This window comes from Cavia porcellus, unplaced genomic scaffold (genome assembly GCF_034190915.1).
Source record: "Cavia porcellus strain 051 isolate PalLab524CR breed Dunkin Hartley unplaced genomic scaffold, mCavPor4.1 scaffold_3, whole genome shotgun sequence".
Taxonomy (NCBI): Eukaryota; Metazoa; Chordata; class Mammalia; order Rodentia; family Caviidae; genus Cavia; species Cavia porcellus.
In genome coordinates, this window is record NW_026947486.1 from 74,261,088 (window position 1) to 74,281,010 (window position 19,923).

Sequence of the window (19,923 nt, forward strand, 5' to 3'; positions counted from 1 at the left end):
GTTCTTATACTGACATCTGCAACTTCCATTTAGTAACAACTGGTGAAAAGGCATTCTGATGTTGTTTTGGTCAATGAATAGAGAATGTAGGTTAATGTGGTGATACAAGAAAATACTTTATGATTGTAAAAGAATCTCTGAAAAAATAATGGTACGAAATTTCAATGAATACAATAGATTGTCAATACAATACATGTTCATTAAAATCCATGCTCAAATGTAAAATATTAATGTAGTTTTTAAAATAACTAATAAAATGTTGCATATAAAATAAACTACTTAATAAACTTGAAATAATAATGAAAAATTACATTGAAATAATAATAAATCCATATTTCCAATAGGTAGACTGTATAGCTCTACTATAAATAGAAGAAATCATTTATAAATAATGAGAGGAAGGGATACTGAATGGAGAACAGGGGAATGGAAAAAATAAAAAAAAGTCAATGATCAAAATCCCTATGATGAATTTGATCATTATGTACCTAAAATGTATCAACAATTTTAATTAATTTTATAAAGGTAAAGATTATATGAACATATTTATTATTTTGTTCAGACTAAAAACAAATCAAACATAGCTGTATATTCAAAATTCAGAGTGTAGTTGAATTTATAAATGACATAGGCAATTTGCTTAACAATCTCATCCAATATATTTATGGTTTAACTGAAAAATTTTATTCATTAGTAGCCACCATCCTGACTTTATTAAGTGGACTATGGCAGCTTGTTATGTAACATCAAGCTAACATAAATGTGTAGCTAGATAACAAATATCTGTATTCTTATTATAAGTGATTTCTATTGTGGAATTTAAATGCTTTATTGGCATCTTACATTTTAAAGTAGGTTGCAACACTGGGATGAAGGTTAAAAAAAATCACAAAATGTGGTTTAAATACTTTCATAGAACCTGGAGTGTATATTTGGACTCCTTTATGATCTACATAAGTAGATAGGAATATAAACAATTTGAGCATGGCTCTAAGATACATTGATACATTTTCACGTTAAACTTTTGTGTTGGGAAATCAAATATTACTTAGGTATAGCAAACAAATCCCAAATTTTCCTTTTTATTGTTACTGAAATTGCTTTCTGTCATTCATACCTCTAATTTCCTGCTGTCCTATTCATGTCAAATTACCTCTTTACCTGGATAGTCATCTGCCTTTTAATGTATTAAATTCCTTTTAGTTTTACTGGCATTTGAATTCAGGGCCTGAGTGATATCCTTATCCCTTTCTCATTTTCTTTTTTTTTTTTTCATTTTTTTTTCATTTTCTACTTTAAAAGAGTCTCATTTTTAAAATTGTACTGATTTAATTTAAATTTACAGTCCTACTGCCTCAACCTCTCAGCCTGCCACTAAATTATTTTTTATAAAATTGATGCCATGTCATATTATCTACCCTAGTTTAAATTTGCACATAATATTAAATACTTGAGATCTTATGCTTTCAGTGATAAAAGGCTAATTAACCAATTCTTTCATTGATGAAACTAAAAATATAGATATTGTACTTTTTAGAAAAACCATTTCCCCAACCATATGGAAATAACAACATAAAAAGTAAGTGGAACAAAATGCAATGTAAAATTCAAACCTAGTAAAGTGGAGTATTGTTGCTTTAGGTAATTTATAATCTAGAAAAAAGAAATTAGGAAACTGAATTCTGAGTTCATTTTCACTAAGCTAGACAAAAGTCAAACTCCAAAGTCTAATAATAATAAAAAAAAAAAGCATGGTGGAAAAGTACATGCCTGCAATCCCAGATATTCGGGAGATTGAGAGAAAACAATATTTTAAATTTAACCTGGGCGATTTAAAGAGACAGTTTCAAGACTAATTTTTTTTTAATTTTTTTTCTTTTTCTCTTTTTATCGGTACCAGGGATTGAACTCACAACCACCTGCTTGCAAGGCAGGTGGTATGCCACTGAGCTAAATCCCCAGCCCCAAGACTAAAATATTTAAAAGGCTAGAAATGATTATAGCAGCACAATTCATGATAGCTAAATTATGGAAGTGAATTAAATGTCTATCAACAGATGAATGGATCAATAAAATTGTATGTATACACAATGAAATACTACTCAGCTATAAAGAAAGAGAAATTTGAGTCACTTGTAGGAAAATGGATGTTGCACCTTGAGTCAAATATGAAAAGGAAAATAAATCAGATATGAAAGTTTAAATATTGCAATGTTTCTCTTATATGAGAAATCCAATTTATAAATAATTTAAAGAGGAATATAGAAGATTAAAAGAAATAAGCAGATAAAATTTTAGAGATGAGAAGAAGATATGTGGCTAGGAAGAGATGAAAAGAAAGGGGAAAATCTAAAACTTTAATATGTGATAAATTCTAATACTTCATTATGAATATATACATTACATGTTGCAGACATATACTAATAAAGCAGAAATAAAAATAAAAGGGTTCAGGATGAAGCTCTACAGTAGAGTGCTCATGTAACATACATAACACCTTGGGTTCAATCCCTAGTTCCACAGAAAGAAAGGATGGAATGTGATGAACAGCTACCTCAAATTTTAATCAAGAAAGTCAGAAGGCCTGAAAAATTATGACAAGAAAGAGCCAACAATACACAAGACATCCTGAAACCTGATTACTCTAACAGGTATGTAGTTATTCTCAATATTATTTTAATATGTATTTCTCTGATATGACATGAAGCATAACATAATCTTCGCAAATGTGCACTTTAGGAGTGTTAAGTATATTTACATTGTTGATAAACAGGTCTCTAGTACTTTTTCACCATGAAAATTTGAGATTTTATAATCTTTGAAAAACCACTTCTTTTTCTCCTTTTCCTAGCTTCTATCTTAGGAAAGTCATGTAAGTTTTGTCATAAAGACCTAAAAGAACTAAGTGTTTGCATTTTTCATTTAAGTGTATATGTATTTAGAAGTGTATACATGTATATGTGTCTATATCTATTACAGTATAAACAGATAAGTGCATAAATGCAGTAAATCACATACATATTTGTCTTTTTGAGTTATATTGAGGTGTACTTCAAAGTTAAGGTTTTATATGTTTAAAATGTAAATATGACATTTTGAGATGCATTGTGAAATGATTACCAAATTTAACTAATTAATATATCCATTGTTTGACAGAGTTACTGCTTTTGTGGGGAGAACATTTATGGTCTACTCTTTTAGCACAACTCAAGTATAAAATGCATTATTATAAACTGCAGCCACCATGATGTACATTAGATTTTAGGAACTTGTTCATAATGAACAATTGAAATAATTTGGTACCCTTTGACTAATATTTCTTTTTCCCTCACTTTGGACCCATATTTTATTTTGCTTCTATAAGATCATTTTTTAGATTTCACATATTAATCAAGTCTTGTGGTGTTTGCTATTATATACCTGGCTTGTTGCATTTAACACAATCTAGTGCACTCTATGTTCACACATGTTCTAATAAATAGCAACCTTTCCATTTTTAAAGGATGTGTGATTTTCTATTGTGTATCATTTTCAAAAATATTCATTCATTGATGAACACTTAAATCGTTTCCATATCTTTTTTTATTGTCAAGAGTGTTTCAATTAACATTGAATCACAGATATCTTTTCAATATACTGATTTCATCATCCTTTCTTGAGACAGGGTTTCACTGTGTACTATTGGGTGGCCTTGAATTCACCATGCAGCCCAGGCTGTCCTCAACTCACAGCAATCCTCTTGCCTCACCCCACGCCAAATGCTGGGGTTACAGGCATCTGCCACCACACATGGCTGATTTCATCATGACTAAACAGAAACAAAAAACAATCATAAGACTATTTTACTTTATTGAGAGATTACCACACTGTTTTCCATACAGGTACTGCTAACTCACATACCCACCAATGGTTGCCTTTCCTGGATATCCTCATTAATATTTGCTTACATTTTTTTTCATATTGTCTTTCTAACTGTTGTGAAGTAGTATCACATGATGGCTGTGATGTGCATTTCCTTGTATTTTCTAGGCTGCACAAAAGCTTTTTAGTTTGAAATACTCCAAGCAGGAATTACATGATAGAAGGGAGCAGGTTACAAAGCTGTTCGGGTCACAATGGCAAAGGAAGGAAACAGAAGGGAGAATCAAAGAAAGAGAAATATCTTTCCAGGTCATATCTCCAGGGATCATTCTTTTCTGATCAGGCCTCACCTCCTAACAGCACATTCAACTATATCTCCCCTAACATTCAGTCACTTCCACAACCCCCCACCTGTGAGTGCATGAGTACTTTGGGAACATTCTTTATCAAAACCATAACAGTTACTTTTTCAAAAGTATTTATTGATAGACTGTAACTTACTTTGCTGACAACAGCTTTGATGGAGGTAGAATATCATTAGAAGTCTTCTTATGTTTAAAAGATTACTTTTTCATATGTCTCTGCAAAAGTATTTTGGAAGGGTGGTAATTGCAGAAAAGTATTTCATGAGCTGAGGCACAAATTAAGAAAACCAAAAGTACTAGGGTAAAAGAAAATTCCCCGCCCTACCTCTCCACCAGCAAGTATACTTCAGTTTCTTAGTTGCTCAGATAATACTTCCTGTTACATTTCTGATAGTTTCTGTCTCTTAGAAATATGTGGTCACTGTGATGCATAGATAATCCCAAGATGCGCATTGTATAAACCAGTCCCCCATTGACACACCATTCTGCCTCTATATTTCCCTTTTTTTTTTTCATCTCATATAAACCCTGGGCCACAGTGATCAGGGTCTGATATTCTGAGAATGATCCTGATCTGTGTCCATGAAAGTAAATAAATCTGCCTCCAAATCCTGGGTGTAATTTCAGTGTTGTTCTTCCCATTACACTAGAGAGAAATTTAAGCATTTGAGTGCTTTGGGATCAGTGACAATTGCTGTGAAATTTTGAAGAATATGCTTTCTATATTTTTAATAGCTGATTTTCTTAGAAATTAGATGACTATATATATAAAATATGTAACCTTTATCAAATCATGGTGTATAATAATTGTACTCCATGTCATTAAATTAGTTTCTTTAATATAAGTTTTGGTACTTGTATAATACTTTACTATATGGACATTGTATTATGTGTGTAATCTACCACCTATGTTTGTTTGCCCAATTTATTATTGTAAATGACATCATATAACATCTTTGTTCATAAATCATGACATGTATTTTCAAGTGTGTAGAATATAATCCCAAATTTTATCTTCTTCCTCAAATAGTATGCATATTTTAAGGTTTTGAAAACTACATATTTGCACATCAGGAGATTTTTGGAAATATCACACGAATTAAGTGTGAGATTTTCTGTTATCTCAACCTATTAACAATAATGGACAAATGAAAAATGGCACATCACATTACATTTCCATTTCTATATTTTAAAATTCAGTTAATGATTTGGATCAGGTTCACTTAATATTTGTATTTTGAGTATGAATTTTATAAAATAAACTAATGCCATAAGAATGCTTATAATTCTTACTGATTTATAAAACCTTTATTCTTATTTGTCATTTGAACTTGTTACTCTTTCTTTTTTGTATTACCAAAATTTGTCATTTTTACATCATCAAAGCTATCGACATTTTATGATTTTTGTAGTCCTACAAAGATGCTTTTCCAACACAAAAATGCAATTACATTCTATATTTTCCACCACCAGTTTAGTAGTTTTCTTGTAACTTTTAAAATTTTTTATGTGGGGCCACAGGTGTGTTCAAAAGTTTTTATTCTTCTTTTCTCCAAAATAGGCTAGTCAATTTTCTTTTCTTCTCTGCTTTTTTCATTTCTTTTCTTCTTTCCTTTCCATTCCTTACCTTTGTTTTCCTTTCCTTTCCTCTTTTTCTTTCTCTCTTACTTCTTTTTTGTCTTTTGCTGACAGGGTTTCACCATGCCCACAGACTTTTCCACCTTGTCTTGGAAAGGAAGCATTATTAAGACAAGCAAAGACACAGCATGAGATCCTACCCAAAAAAATGGAAAGAAGAATTTCTGAAGCATTATGAGTGTTTTGTGTCCTAAAGAAAAGAAGTGAACTTAGTAAGGCTGCCTGCATTAACCCTGAAACCTCCGTAGGAAAAGAATTCTGTGAATACTCAGGCTTTTTGGCATATCTGTTTCCCATGAAAAGTGTGTTCTATTTTTAGCAGTATTTGTTCTGAGTTGCTGTTGGATATTTTTGTCTTTTTTACTTTTATTTATTTGGTGTTTATTAACTGTTTTTCATTTAATTTCCAAATCTTATTTATTCAATTTAAGCTTTTATAGCAGTACCATTTTTTTATTTTTTGCATGCTTTTTCCAATTATTAAATTTTTTCTCTCATTTTGAGTTTGCCATACTTTGTTGTTGCTCAGTCACACTTGTCTTTTTTTCTACTAACCTGTCCTCCCTATTCTCCATTTTGCTCTTCTTTCACTTACCTGTCTATCTTTCCTTGCCTCTATTCCACTTTGCAGATGCACAAATAAACCTATAAATTCTGACAATGGCATAGTGTCAAAGTACATCTCTCACATCCAGTATCCCATCCCTGTGCCCACAGATATCTTTGTAAATGCCACAACATTACCCTTTCAAGCCATCTAAAAGACCTCTAAAAGAATATGTCCACATATCCCCTTTCCTTTTTTAGGGGGCGCATACTCACATTTTGCTTATCGAATTGCCTCACAAAAATACACTCCTCTTTCACCTATCCTTTCTTCTCTACTCTCCTTCCTCTACTTCTATTTTCATATCACTGAGTAAATGCTTAGAAAAATCAAATAAAGACTGCAGAGTACTGTTAAAGGTTGAAAGTATAATTGCAATGTCTAACACATACAAATGATGCATGACAAGGTCTTTTCAGGTTTTTATATCCAGAAGCACTTCACTCCTTAAAACAAAGAGAAAGGCAAAATTACAGAAATTAAAAACTGAAGGGGTATATATAATCTTTAGAAAAATAAAACTGAGAATGTCAGTTGAAGGAAGTGTCTTCCTTAAAATATCTTCATAAAAATTGCAACTCTTGAGTTATTTGAACACAACATTCATCACCAAGAAAGGGAAAAGAGAGAAAAGTATGTGTATATATTTATAGGTAAACAAGGAAAAAAATTTAAAAAAAAAAAGCATAACAAGACAAAAAACTCCAGTATCTCCCCAGGCAGGTACAAGAGGCAGGAATGGAAAGGAAAAAAATACAGGGGTTACAGGGCTATACAGATTTTTTACAAAATAGTTAAAGAAATTTGACAAGTTAAAGTAGGATATGACTCAAAAGTTTACTGAATTACAATGACATTACCAATGTGAGTTTGGGAGTTTACCAAAATGTTTCAAACCATGAATAACAAACTTGCCAAAGATACAGAATCTGTGGAAAGGTTCCAGAAAGAAATATCAGATATAAAACATTCTATGAAATTCATGAATTGCAAAAGCCAATATGAAGATATATATTCTGAATTCAACATTAAAAAGATAATTTTTGCTGAATTACTGATAAAAATTTTAAAAACCATAAGGAAGTAAGAAAAATACATCTAAAATTTACTAGCTGGTACTAACAAACCTAGTTTAAGGCAAATTGGAGTTGATAGAACCACGACATAGTGCATGAGAAATAATAAATTTGTTTACACAAATCATAATAGAAAACTCTCAAGTATAGGAAATAATTCAACATGCATTTAAATGAGCTTCACAAAACCCCAATCATGATGAAAAAGCAATATTCCAAAACACACTGTAATTAAAAAACAAGTAGAAATTTAAAGATTGTCAGAGAAAAGCAAAAAATAAAGTCACATATAAAGGTAAACTGACTACCACTTCAGTAAATTTCTCAACAGAAATTTAAAGGCAAGAAGATTTTGGAGTGGAGTATTTAAAGATCAGAAGCAAGCAACTCGATTTCAGGTTAAAACATTAGCAAAATTTTTTTTCAAAATAGAGAAATAAGAACTTGCCATGAAAAGGAGCAAATCAAGAATATCCTAGACAGATATGATAAAGCCAGCAGAGTCAAGAATTCACGTAATATATCAATCAATGCAAATAGATAAAACAAAAATGGAAAAGAAAACCACAGGTGTTATAAACAGAAGAAAACATGGTGATAAGAATTGACATATCTCATAACTAAAATGAATGAAAATATTGCATGTCAAAAATAGAAGATAAAAATAATAGTATATAACAACAGTGTAAATGGAGACTGTTGATTTAGAAAAGGAAAGAGGAAGGTGAGTGGGGAGGGAAAAATTAATATAAAAGAATCAAGATGTGATATGTATATGTGCCTTTTCCCTAAGTTAAGTGTGAACTTTCTATATTGGTACCATGTGCTAATAAAATAAAGAAACAATATTTTAGCTTAATTTTGAAAATTTATTTCACTTATTTGTCTTCTAATTATTGTCCATGATGTTTAGTGTCAATTTCCCAAGTGCCAAAACAAACTTTAAGATGTTGTTCTTTTTTTCTAAAATTGTACCTTTAATTTGGAGAAAGAATATATTTTATTATATATAAGCTTCAGATTCTGGAAATAATGTTTCTATCTAATTTAAGATTAATTATATTTTGTTTTGTATACACATTTTCATATTAAAATATCTATTCTTTTCTTTAAGATATTTTACGATATATAATTCAGAACAAATGCCATATGTATATGTACCAAATTCCCAAAAGGATTGTAAGCATTATATACTATATACTTGTAGTAGGCAACTAAAATTTAAAAATATGACAAGATAAATCACTTCTATTGCCACCTCAAATTTACAAGGAGTGCTTGAATTGTTTCAGAAGTTGTTTGCTTGTTAAACTAATTAGGAGACACTGGTTGTGTTTGAGTCCAACATTTTATTAAGTATGCATAACAATACTTTCCTTATTATCAAAACATTTTCAAAAGCATATTTACTTATTTCATAAAATATGGCATATATTTGCCATCTTTTATTAAAAAATACATATTGGATGTGTCTTCATTTGTATATTCACACACTCAATTTGGATATGTAAGTTATTTCTTATTCTCACAAGTATTTTTAGACTAATTATGCTCATAGATAAACACCATGCATCCTTAAGTAATCTCTTAGTATAAAAGTGTACAAATGAATTTGCTGGAGAAAATTAAATGTTTATTAGTAACTTTGATTCAAATGGTTATCTTGCTTTACAAAAAGTTTATAAAATATTTACTCCAACCAAGTAGATTATATAAATAACTGCTCTCTCATGATCCTGTAACAGCTTTAAATATTACCTACTCATTCTTTTTAAAATTTACAAATTTGCTTTGCCAGTTAATTTCTTACTATACGTTTCATTTACAATTTTAGTTGAAAGCAAACTTATTTTTGTATATTTACAGGAATTTGTCCTTCTATATATGTACAAACTTTGTTCATTCCAATTAATGCCTGTTTTCTTCTTATTTACTTATAAGAAATTTAAATATTAAAATATTTAAACTTTGGTATATATATTACAAATTTTACATCATTCAGACCATAGCACACACTCCTTATATTTTACAGATATAATTTGATAAATATATAGGTCATACAATATTTGTCAAATTAAATTATTGGTTTCTTGTGAATCTTAAATGTAAAGCATTTGTTTACACTTGGATATCACCTTTTTTGTCACTTCAAAACATGTCCTTCCATGCAGACTAAAACTCAACCATGAAATCATGCTGCAATACAAGGAACAACATATCAGGCAGAATGCTAAGGGTTATCTTTACGGTTATATTATGTGATATTAATCTTTAATATGTAAATATCTGTCCTAAGTCAAGTTAGCTATCATCAAATATTGATTCTTGTGTTTTTGCAAATTTTGAAACATAACACTGGCTAATTATACCAGAAAACTCCCCAAATGGAATTGTGTGTTTTGTCATTCTGATATGAAATTTGTTTCTTTTACATTTTGTCATGAGTTCATAGATGTTGTAGAATCTAAAAGAATACAAGGATCCTAGTTTCAACTTTTTGATTAAATAATTATTTGTTATGAAAACTGTACTGTAAAACATACTAAGGGCAAAATGCATTCACCATATAAATAAGTGGTGTATTCATCACTGTCTTCTTAGTGTGACACCGTAAAGGACACCCAAAATTTAAAGAAATTGTTTTTAGCTCATGGTTCACTGGCTCCAAGTCAAAAATGCCATGAAAAAGGGGCATGTAGAAAGAAAAGGTGCTTATGGAAGCTTAAAAAGCTTATGGAAGCCAGGGAGCAAAGAGTGACGGGAGAAACTATAGATAAGGATACACAATTTACATCACCATCACTGCTGCTGCTGCAACCCAGGTGAACAGCAAAAAGTGTGGCCCCTTCCCTCACCATCACTGCTACTATGATCCAAATAAACAGCATGGAGGACAGTCCTTCCTATGGTCATCTCCACTCTGTTGCCAACCACCTGAATGTTGCAGTAGGCCCTCAGAATGCCCCACCCTCTGCTACCACAACTGAGGTGCAATGATTCAGAAGACTAAGAGAAGAGAGGAAATGCCAGCAATACAAAAGAATCCTGAGTAGGACACACAGGATGGACATGTGGGGCTACTGGCATGAAAAGTTTGGAGAAAAAATGACACTACTAGAAAAATAGTGGTAAGGTAGGTGAAACAGCATCATGCTGAGGACAAAGATATGCAGAATAGAAGCAGATAGGTGAGGTCACTCCTGTCTCTCTCTCTCTCTCTCTCTCTCTCTCTCTCTCTCTCTCTCTCTCTCTCTCTCTCTTTTCTTTCTCTCTCTCTGTCTGTCTCTCTCTCTCACTCTCTCTCCATCTCTCTCTTTCCTTTATATTTCCTATTTTTTCTCCTTTCTAAATGGCTCAGAGAACTCCAGCCCCAGAAAACGAATCTCATCCCCGAGTTAAGATAATCCCTTGCTTACTCCTTCATCATTTCCCTTCTTCACTGTCCTCTAGATTTCCAAAGTTTGCATGATTATCCGTTGCCTTTCAGTGTTGGTTCTACTTTCTTTTCATTTAGCATTGTTTTAACTATTATTCTTCTTAAATCTTCCCACCACAAAGTAAAACCACTCTACTAAGGGGAAACACTATGATTACAGAATCACTATTAATGATCAGAGCTGTTATACAATTGTAAGTTTGCTCCTGTGATTTAAGGTACAAAATTAATAACTACCACAGTTTGTCAGTTTCTAAATAGTGCTTGATACTATTGGTATTAACAATTATACTACTTTCAGATGTCATATCAGTTGTGGTCAGTTATTTTCTTTTCTATAGCAATACGGGGAAGCTCTGGAATAATAAACTCACCAAAGTCCAGCACCAAAGAACTAAGGACTGAGTCAAGCAGATACCATCCCATTCTTAAATAACTGAGAAGGAAACATCTTGGAACAAAAACCAAAAACTTACTATATGCAGAAGGCATCCTTGAGGAACAGACTTTTCCTTGATAGGACTTGATACTAGTGATATAGCTATCTGCCACATAAGCTTAAAAGAATAAACATAGAACACAAAATAAAACTTTTTGAAATAGAAAGTGGCAAGAAGCAGAAGCAAGAAGCAAGAAGCAATCTCATACCTCCAGTCCTAATGAAACAAGACCAGGAGACAATAAAATAAAATGAAAATAAAATAAAATAAAATAAAGTAAAATGGAAGACACACCTCAAACTTCTCAAATGTTAGCAACCAATGTAAAGAAACAAATCATGAGGCTGTAGGGGAAATCACATCAGAAATAATCTCTAAGTTTAAAAATTCTGTTAAGTAAACAATTGCTCAGTAAATATAGAAACATAAAAGAATAGATGTCAATAGCAGGAGGATAAACACTATGAATCATTTAAGGTAGAAGAAAAATAAAATGCATGAAACAGATTCAGAAAGATATCCAGGAATTTAGAAAACACACTGAAAATGGAAAAGCCACTTGAATGAAAGTGAAGATAGACTTTCAGACCTTCAATAAAGGATCTAGGTTAGCAATCATGAAAGGAAAGATCTGTTAAAAATAAAAATGGATCAAGAAATGACAATTCAACATCTGCAAGACTATACAAAGAGAAACTATATAGGGTTGATAAGTGTAAATGAAAAAACAGAAGTCAGCACAAATAACATAAACAGACTATTTGTGGAAGTAATAGAACATTGTGCAAACATGAAAACGGAATCTGATATATGGATAAGTGAAGCATAGAGAATTCCAATTAGCCCTGATCAAAATAAATCAACACCCAAATATATAATAATCAAGATCCCAGAAATTCAGCACAATAATAAAATATTAAAAGCTGTTAGAAACAACAAATGCATCTTTTATAAAGGAAAGCCCATCAGAAGCATAGCAGACTTCTCTACACAAACCTCAAATCAAGAAGAACTTGAAGAGGATTTTAAATTGTGAAAGGAAACAACTTTCAACCCAGACTGATTTACACTGCAAAACTAAAAATTAATGGAGTAATGAGGCACTTCTATTACAAAGAACTGAAGAAATTCATGACCACCAAAGCAACCGTACAGAGGGTACAGAAAGGTATTATAGACAGAGATAAAATAAATACAAGTCCAAGAACAATAACAGAAAAAAAACTACCACGCAGGGTAAGTAATTCAAAATATGAAAAAAGCAGGGAATGAACAGTGGAAAATAACATGAGAAAGATAAGCCAATATATATCAGTCATAACAATCAATGTAAATGATAACAGTTCACCAATCAAATGAAAGTCTGGCAGAATGTTTCAAGAACTAAAATCCAACAATATTCTCTATACAAGGCACGTATATGAGTCAAATCGAAATTTGTATACTGAAAGTATATTAATACCCCATTAAATAGGAACTCAGAAAAAAGCAAGTATAGATATTCTGTTTGCAGGCAATGTCTATATCAAAGTAAGAATGATCAAAAGGGACAAAGAAATTCACTGCATACTTGTTAAGGGAACATTTGAAGAGAGAACAATAACAGTCATAAATATGTATGCACCAATTATGGGTGCACCAAACAAATAATAAAAAGCAATAACACAATTGTAAGGTGGGATATTAATTCTTCATTATATTAAATAGGTAGATCAATTTTAAAAACATAGAAAAGAAATATTAGAACTGATCCAAACATGTGAAGAAATGGACTTAGTAGGTTCTAATAGAGTGTTCCGCCCAACATCATCAGAATACAAATTCTTCTCAGCTGCACAAGGAATGTTCTTAAAAATAGACCATATACGAGGCAGTACACGCTTAAACAATTGCAAAGGAATTGATATTGTGGCATGAATGGTATTTAACCAAAGAGCAATGAAATTGGATATTAATGGCAAAGGAAACTGTAAACATTGCATAAACACATGGAAATGAAATATCACCCTCCTGAATAAGCAATGTGTAGCAGATGAAATTAAAGAAGAAATTGTACTTAAATTGTACTAAAATTGTAATTAAAAGAAAAATAAAGATAAAACATAGCATAGTCTTTTTTGTTCAATGAAAGAAGTCCCAAGAGATAAATTTATAGTGGTGAATTTCCACAAAAGTAAAACAGAATGAAAAAAAAATGATATAAATTTGCACTTGAAGCTCATAGAAAAAGAAGAGCAAGACATACACAAAATAACAGGGAAATTTCTCACTCAAGATGATATATAATCTCTTATAATTCTACTGAAATGAAAACAGATATCTCAGCATTTATGTATAACCTTTAAAATGTATCCTATCTATATATTAAATATAACTGATGCCTGATAACAATGGGCTAACAATGAAAAGTAACAGAGCATAGAAACTATTCTATACAGGCAAAAACATGATACTCTATTTAATATTCCAAGATTGGGGTAATCCTAAAAAATTAGAGATGGAAAATTTTTGTAGCAGAGCAAGTAATTTAGACATTTATTTTCTTCTTAAAACATATATAGAAAATAAATACAAAAAAACCTAATAAATATTAAAAGCTCACTATATACTAATCATGGTTCTAATTTTTTGCTTAGTTTAATGTATTTCATATTTGTAATGTTACTATAAATTTAGTTAAAGCATTTTAAATCTTTTTTTTCTAACAGTAATGTAGTTCAAACTCATGGCTTTGTACATTCTAAGCAAATGTTGTGCCACTGAGTTACATTCCCAGCTCATCTTTTCTGTACTGACTGATTCCAAGGCCTCCACACTGAGCTACATTCTCAGAACTTTCACTTACTTGTTGATTTTTATACTGGGATAGGATCTTTGTAAGTTGCTCAGCCTGCACTGGAACTTCAGATATTCTTGCCTCGTCCTGCTGAGTAAGCTAAGATTACAGGCTTGTGGACCACACTTGAATCTCCTTAGCTCTTTTAATCTCATTTTAAGTGATATAGCTAACCTGTAATAGGTGATTTATTTACTGAGGTCAAATTACTGATAGGCAACAAGATTCAGTGCTAGTAACATAAAAAAATTACATTTGTATATGATATATGTGATTTTATGTTTTTAGAACTGGAAATCAAACTCACAACCTGGCACTGGACAGGCAGATACTGTGCCATTGAGACTCCAGGCCTGTATACAATATGTGATGTTGCCTCTCAAACATAGCCAAACACATCAAAAATCATATTAACTAAAAAGGCTTTCTACTGAAACAAAGTGAATCACACTTTTACTTCTGTTATAGAGTAATTCCTATCTGACTTACCGTCCTTCTGTAAATAGCTGTAAAACTGGACAAAATATATACAGCATGTCTGTCATGTCTTACATTTCAAGGAGAAGAGAACTATATTCCTTGAAAGAAGGCAACCTAGTGCAGTAAGTCCAAGCTTACCCTATATTCATTCCCTATTGGGATGCTTTCTTTAGTTATGGTCCAAGGAAGTGAATCTCAATAGAATTTGCAAAGATCAAAGTTAAGAGCTGCTAAAGAAGTTAAATTTTTCTTATGGAACATTAAAATAGAAGGAATTACAAGACTCTCCTATGGCCTCAATATAGTAGCAAGAACCATGCACTCAAATAATTGCAATACTGTAAGATATGGATAAAACTAAAGTATTCCTGCTCTAATAAAGAACACAACCTAGACTTCCAGAAAAGAAATTGAGGGCAATTTAATTTCCTGACAGAATAAAATTCAATAGCTTTAAACGGAAGATAGCATAATCTGCATATTTTAAAAGTATGATTCACATTATTGAGAACATCAAGGATTCTTAGGCATGAGAAGTAAGCTGAACTGTAATTTAAAAAGATACCTAAATATAAATAGAACTTGTAATGAGTCTGAATTGTCAGGCAAGAACATTAGAGCAACTATTATGAATATGTTCAAGAAATTAAAAGGAAATTGGCATAATTGGTAACAGGTGGGTAATAGCAGAAGCATCACAGAAATTATATGAAAGAACCAGATAGAAATTATAAATATGAAAAGAATTATAAATTCAATAAAATACTCACTTCATGAGGTTATCAAAAACTGCAGAAAAGTTAGAAGCTTGGGCATCAGTATTTACAGAAAACATAAAACACAGCAAAATTTCTAGACACAGCAACATAAAATCCACATTATTTCAGTCCTTATTATGTAAAACATCATGTCTTGCTCATTAACGAAATAAATCAAGCTTACATACATAAATACTGTATAGTCTCCCTAGTATAAGCAATGGTAAGAGTACATAAGAGTTTATAGTAATCATGATTTCACATTACATTTCTCTGAAGCCTTATAAAGTCTGCATTCATTAGTTGGAGTTTTTTTTTATCCTAGTGTTTGATTTTATTATCTGTGATAATATAAACAGCTACTTCAAAGAAAATAAGACATTAGAATAGCCAGAGCTGATTCAGTATCATCTTACTCTGAAGTCCTACTATGCTTTTGTTTTTATGTTGCCTTTGGTTCTATCCTGTTATATCTTATTGGATATTATTATGTGTGATAATATAAACAAATTTTCTATGGAAAATGAGATAATATAGTATCTATTGTTCGTCCTATGCTATTTTGTTCTGAAAGACCTGTAATGCTTTCATTCTCATAATGGTTTTATACTGTTTTGTTATGCTTGATACTATCGTATATGAAGCTATGTTTAACTACTACAAAGAAAGAGACACTGTGGTAGTTACTATTAATTATGGGTTGTCTTGTGGTAAAATGCTGTTTTTCTTGCATTGCTCTGACATGATCTGCTTTGTTATGTCCCCTTTTGTCTTCATCTCTTTAAAATGAGAGAGTAAAAAAATAAAAAAAAAATAAAATACCATGTCTGCCTTTCAACAACAATAAAATCTTGAAATGTATTTTGAAAGACAAAAAAATTTAACAAGAAAACAAAAAAAAAAAACACAATATGAAAAGACAAAATAAAAATCAGACTCAGATATAATATGGATTTTAAAATTAACTGATAAATATATAGATCACTAATACTCTTGATTATATTTTGTACATGAATGGCTGCTCTCTTGACTGGCTTTTTAAACATACTTTGGATAATTTGTTGGTAATGTATAGAAACATCTGGTTTCTGCATATGGCCTTTGTATTCTGGAACTTTACTGCATTAATTTACATTAAATTTTTACTAGATTCTTTTAGTGGTTTTTTATACATAAAGTATCACCTATAGAATGAGAAAATTTAATTTTTTTCATTTTCAGTTTTACTATCTTTTCTTTCCTGAGCATAATTACTTATTAACCTTCCCACTATTGTTTTAACTTGAAGCACCAAGAAGAGACATCATTCTCTTATTTGTAATCTTAGAAGAAAACATTATAACTTTTCATTTTTGAGTATGATGCTCACTATGGATTGGTATCATATAACATTTATTGTATTGAGAAATCTTCCTTCTATTTCTAATTTGCTAAGTGACTTTATCATCAAAAAGTGTATAGTTTTCTTGAATACCTTGTCTGCATCTAAACTGTAGCATAATGCTTGACACATTCTGAGTTTGGATCAGCAAACACTGATGAGAGACAGAGAGTATTTTTGTCAGGGGTGGGGTTCAGAGGACTTCACCAAAATAAAGCTCCAATTGAGAACTTCTAGATTTATTGAGGAACAGCACAGGCATAGCAGCATGGTGACAATTTGGCTGAATCTGATTTTCCCCTAGGGAGCTTCATCATACAGCCCATTTCTGCTCAAACTGGCAAACCATCCCATCTTTAAGATGATTCCTGACTCCTTGGAGTTAGCAATCTTCTGCCTTCTGAGTCAACAAGAGTAGACATTGATCCACTGGATGTCACAAGAAACTCCACATCTCAATATTTTTGTATCTATAAGCAGTCACTTATAAGCCAAAAGCACTGTAATTGGTTTAGAATCATCAATGCTTTCATTTAGGATTTTCAGATAGACAAATGAGAAAAAGAGAAATTAATATCAAGGCAGTAATGGCTATCATTTTCCAATGATTTTCTGCAATCCAGGTTTGTGGATCTTTCATTGTTCCATGTGTTGAATTTTATCTGATCATTGGGTCAGTTTTTTAGGCTCCTTGAGTCATCTCAGGAACCTGATTCATCCATGGTAGGGGAAGGGAGGTGAGTTATTTTCTCTTTCAAGTAGAGGCTTTAAACCTGGGCAATCAGATACTCTTCCCTGAAACTCATGGTAAGATTTACCAAACATGCTTATTAGAGTCCAGAGCTAGGATCACTAATTTCTTTTTCAGATGTATGACAACAGAAATAAAACGCAAACTATACATTTTAGTTACAAGGAGAACAAGGATGGTCAAAACACAATAACAGGCTAAGCCCATGAGGCATGATGTCTTTGGCTTTTATGACGTATACTACTTGATTAGGCAGTATGCTGGTTGGCTACAAGAAGTGGTGGGAGTGAACAACCTATGTTGTCAAGGTTTAAGAATAGAGAAATGAGGCATTTTTGTGTAATCACACAGAAACAGATCATGGTTAACCGGTAACATGATTTTCTGCTAATTGGCTTACTGAGCTAGACAGAATTTGCATGAGTCAAAGACCTCAACATCTTGCTTTAAGGCAGAAGAACTTCATAGGCTGTATGCTGACCTCAGCTGTGACCACTGACTTAAAGGTGAATCTATTACTAAGTGAGTGTGGTTCATACCACAACCCATGTAGGCCCAGGACAGACTTTCAATTTATTTTTATGTCAATTTGTTTGTATTATTTATTTCTTCTTTTACCATGTCAAGCTGGTCCTCAGCACATGCTGGTAACCATTTTCCTTCCTGTAACAATGCACAAGTAAACACTCAGCCCCTTATTAATAGAGATACAGGGCCTTCACAAAGACGTGAGTTAATTTCTTTCCATAGATCTAGTTGGTACTCTGTGTGTGTGGACTTAGAAACCAATGTCATTCTGAAGGGGTGTGACCTTCATCAAGACTGAAAAAATAAACAATATTCAGAACTTCACATAGTGCTATTTGTTGGGTTGTTGTTGTTGTACACCCATTATTTGCCCCCTTTTGTTTCATTAGCAAACTTTTAAGGTTTGGTGAGATCTTTCAAAACACATGTGACACATTGTAAGGAGTACATATTGTTTAGAAAATACTCCACTGCTTTCAAAAACCTGAAAACACAAACTGGGGTATGGAGGACTATTAACTCTCCTGATTTGCTTTGGAAGACAAATATGAGCAAAACACTTAAGGCAAAGTATTAGAAGTAATTTCTCTTACTGTGCAGTTTCATGTATCATTCATGAATATGTATCAACAGATATATATGATAGAATTCCAAAACAAAGTATATATATAACATCCGCTTGTCAAGTTTGAATAGGTCCCAAATTTGGGAGATTAACCTATGAAGGGCCAGTGCTCCCCAATCTCTTGCATGAGTAGCATTATTGTACAATATTGGGAGCTTGCATTAGAGGAAAATCCTTGAAAATGGCATGCCAATTTTGGAACAAGATTTCATGACAAAGAAGAGTGTCATCAAATGCAGAAAACATAACTAAAGCATCATCTGCTTCATTACCTTTAGAAATGTGTTTAAGAACTCCAGAGTGAGATTGAAGATAGGTAACAGAAAGAGAATGAAAGCATGGCAAGAACGATTTTTGTATTTTAATGAAAAGTAGTAATAGATCTAGTGTAATATATAGGACTATTCATGGATGATGTAGTCCTTTATATTTTGTCCAGAACACAGCACACTAAGAATAAGAGACTAGATTGAAAGTTTTCTGAGGAAAGATTTATAAAACAAGTATGATAGCTCTCAATACTTCTTTCTGAGTGGAAAGAAATCCGTACCCAGTTAATTTTAGAAAATCTGACAGTATACCTGTCTTCTTAGTGTTTCCAGAGACATCAGTGAACACAGTATTTGCCTATGTAATGGATTCACAATTAACAGCCTTAGAAATAATGAAAGTAACAGTAGGTAGATTGCACAAGATCTTATCAGTGGGTCAAGATACAAGAATTTCTCCTACAAAATCAGCTAGCAAATATAATGACACAGAGTGTTACAGCAAAGCTTCAAATTTCCCATGAAGTATGGGGATCCTACAACATGAATATCATAACCAGACTTGTTGTAGTTAGGGGTTGTACACAGAACAATTAGAATCAGGACATGGGGCTATAATATTAATTTTATAGTGGCCACCAAGAGTTAACACAAGGAAATGCAGTAAATCTATCTACAACACCAATAACTTAGAATATTTAGTCAAGGGCCTAAATCCCACAGCAATGTCCCACATGAGTCCATATGAAAACCAAGAGTTCATGACAATGCCTTCCATGAGTCCAACTGGAGGTCCAGAGCCCACAAGGAGGACTCATGCCAGTCTCTTTTATGGATCCATGCCAGGAAAGCCCAAAGGTCAGCGGTGGAAG